At 32.9% G+C, this 3325-nt stretch overlaps 1 long non-coding RNA gene across 5 annotated transcripts; it reads left to right on the top strand.

Annotated features, from left to right (window-relative positions):
- Positions 1 to 1777: 1777 nt before the first annotated feature.
- Positions 1778 to 2845, top strand: LOC149668585 (uncharacterized). Of its 5 annotated transcripts, none has more exons than XR_016367858.1 (3): positions 1778 to 1874; positions 1981 to 2430; positions 2493 to 2845. It is a non-coding gene; the product is annotated as an uncharacterized LOC149668585 (long non-coding RNA). The 5 variants fall into 5 exon arrangements; XR_016367860.1 differs by lacking the exon at positions 1778 to 1874 and having other exon boundaries at positions 1883 to 2430; positions 2493 to 2652; positions 2727 to 2845; XR_016367859.1 differs by lacking the exon at positions 1778 to 1874 and having other exon boundaries at positions 1883 to 2430; positions 2526 to 2845.
- The last annotated feature ends 480 nt before the right edge of the window (positions 2846 to 3325 follow it).

Raw genomic sequence — 3325 nt, 5'->3', positions numbered from 1 at the left:
TTCAAATATTTTTGGTAAAAAAATCAATGTACATTGAAAACTGAAATAGTTGAGAATGTGTCCGAATCGGGACCACTACTGATAGAACAAAACCGAAGTTGCCTAGATTTTCGAAGGTTTCTTGGACCATTCTTGAGTGCAACATGCAATATTGCATACCCTCTTAATTTTATATAACATTCAAATATTTTTGGTAAAAAAATCAATGTACATTGAAAACTGAAATAGTTGAGAATGTGTCCGAGTCGGGACCACCTCTGATAGAATAAAACCAAAGTTGCATAGATTTTCGAAAGTTTCTTGGACCATTCTTGAGTGCGACATGCAATATTGCATACCCTCTTAATTTTATATAACATTCAAATATTTTTGGTAAAAAAATCAATGTACATTGAAAACTGAAATAGTTGAGAATGTGTCCGAGTCGGGACCACCTCTGATAGAATAAAACCAAAGTTGCATAGATTTTCGAAGGTTTCTTGGACCATTCTTGAGTGCGACATGCAATATTGCATACCCTCTTAATTTTATATAACATTCAAATATTTTTGGTAAAAAAATCAATGTACATTGAAAACTAAAATAGTTGAGAATGTGTCCGAGTCAGGACCACTACTGATAGAAGAAAACCAAAGTTGCCTAGATTTTCGAAGGTTTCTTGGACCATTCTTGAGTGCGACATGCAATATTGCATACCCTCTTAATATTATATAACATTCAAATGTTCATTGTACATTGAAAACTGAAATAGTTGAGAATGTGTCCGAGTCGGGACCACTACTGATAGAAGAAAACCAAAGTTGCCTAGATTTTCGAAGGTTTCTTGGACCATTCTTGAGTGCGACATGCAATATTGCATACCCTCTTAATATTATATAACATTCAAATGTTCATTGTACATTGAAAACTGAAATAGTTGAGAATGTGTCCGAGTCGGGACCACTACTGATAGAACAAAACCAAAGTTGCCTAGATTTTCGAAGGTTTCTTGGACCATTCTTGAGTGCGACGTGCAATATTGCATACCCTCTTAATATTATATAACATTCAAATGTTCATTGTACATTGAAAACTGAAATAGTTGAGAATGTGTCCGGGTCGGGACCACCTCTGATAGAATAAAACCAAAGTTGCATAGATTTTCGAAGGTTTCTTGGACCATTCTTGAGTGCGACATGCAATATTGCATACCCTCTTAATTTTATATAACATTCAAATATTTTTGGTAAAAAAATCAATGTACATTGAAAACTGAAATTCTACAGGGCCGGTAGGCCCTTGTAGATATGACTTGATACTCTTTTGTAACGTTAAAGCAAAATTCACATGCTTTTGCCAATTTTCCTATGGAGATTAACATGGGGTTTTTCGTGATATTTAGCCACCACTAACCGAAAAACTAGAGCGAAGTTACTTTTCGGAATACTCTTAATTTAACAATTAAGTATTCAGGGTGTGCGATCCGCTAGTATTATCAGAAACAATTAAGTCTAAGTATGTTAATTTTAGTTAATTACGGAAATACAGCTCTTGAGTTAAACGTCAGGTTAACCTGTTAGCGCGCTGATACCCATTTCTTCAATTATCAAGCATATTGAGAACAAGGGAGGGCCTAGCTTTGTGCCTAATAACAAGTTAAGTTGACATTTTCAGTTTGATTCATTCTGTGGAAGTTGAACCATGGAGCCTGAATCTTAAAGAGATACAGGCTCCATGGTTTAACTTGTTTTTGAGCAGTCGACGCTTGTTTAGTATTTTACCGGCTTCAAATATTTATTTCATTTTATAAATTTTCTGTAACACTCTTGCTAAGAAACACTTTGCTATCAGGTCGAAATTTTGTTTAATAAAGCAATCCAGGTATAAAACTAAAGGTAATTGATTTCATTATATTATAAGATATTGGTTTTTGGATGTTATTTAAGACCAAGGCTTAGGTTGCTTATGTATTGTATTTGTATATATTCTGGATTCTCGGAGTCGGGACTCGGGAGAACCCAGTTACACTTAGCCAGCTTCCGAGCCTCCAGTGTCGTCTAGTTTGGCTTACGCTCTCGTCACGTTTTTAAGCTGAAGGTTATGTTGCAACGTTTTTGGTTTACAGACTTGGATAATTTTAATAATAGTGATGCTTCTTGATCTTTACTCTTTAGGATAGTAACAGTATGTTGTAGAAAAAGAGCTGCTACTTGAAGGACTTATCTTTATTTTATTTTAGAAGTATTATTAAAATTTCAGAAGCTCCGCAACCGTTACAATAACTGTTTCTATAGCAGTTAATTCAACATTCCTTTGAGGTATACAGGGTTTTAGTATTTGTTAATCTCACTAAAATGCTACTAATTCAGAAGGTGTGTGGTATAATTCCTGAAACTCAACCAATGTAGAGGACGACATGATTCGTTAAAACAATTTTTTCCTGTTGCAACAGTCCGTATATGATATTTCGTTTTATAAATTGTTTGTTACCAAGAGAGGATTGTTTAATTTAGAAATATAAGTAACAGTGGTGCTGGTTAATCCAGGAGAACATTGTCTTTACGTAATTTAATTAGTCAACGTAACCATGTGGGAAACAGAGGGTTACGTTCGCTATTTCCACAGTCCTCATTGCTGTTTGTTTATATGTCAGAATTGCTATGAATTGTTTAGGTATTTGATTTAATTACTGGTATTTAAGCGAAACTATGGAATCACATCATTCATTAACATTGTAACCTTTGTAGTGATCCGTTGTAACGGGCTCCCCGGTACAACATATTTTATTGTTAATCTTCACGTTACCGCAAATTTATCACGGGGCTATGTGTTGGAACTAATTAAAAACTCATCTAAACAAGCTCAATTTATAAGCTAAATCAATATTGCCAAACCATAATCCATCATTAATTTCAACTCAATTAAGCCTAAAACCTTTAAATTAAACTTAATCAAGATTAAACCTTTAAATTGAACTTAATCGAGATATACCTTCAAATCAAACTTAATCGAGATATACCTTCAAATCAAACTTAATCGAGATATACCTTCAAATCAAACTTAATCGAGATATACCTTCAATTTAAACTTAATCGAGATATACCTTTAAATTAAACTTAATCGAGATATACCTTTAAATTAAACTTAATCGAGATATACCTTTAAATTAAACTTAATCGAGATATACCTTTAAATTAAACTTAATCGAGATATACCTTTAAATTAAATTGAACTTAATCGAGATATACCTTTAAATTAAATTGAACTTAATCGAGATATACCTTTAAATTAAATTGAACTTAATCGAGATATACCTTTAAATTAAATTGAACTTAATCGAGATATA

The sequence above is a fragment of the Phalangium opilio genome, unplaced genomic scaffold, assembly GCF_054372755.1.
Source record: "Phalangium opilio isolate 3A_F unplaced genomic scaffold, DU_Popi_V2 ptg000055l_1, whole genome shotgun sequence".
Taxonomy (NCBI): Eukaryota; Metazoa; Arthropoda; class Arachnida; order Opiliones; family Phalangiidae; genus Phalangium; species Phalangium opilio.
The sequence above is the reverse complement of the archived record's forward strand: the minus strand, read 5'-3'. Positions and strand labels throughout refer to the sequence as shown.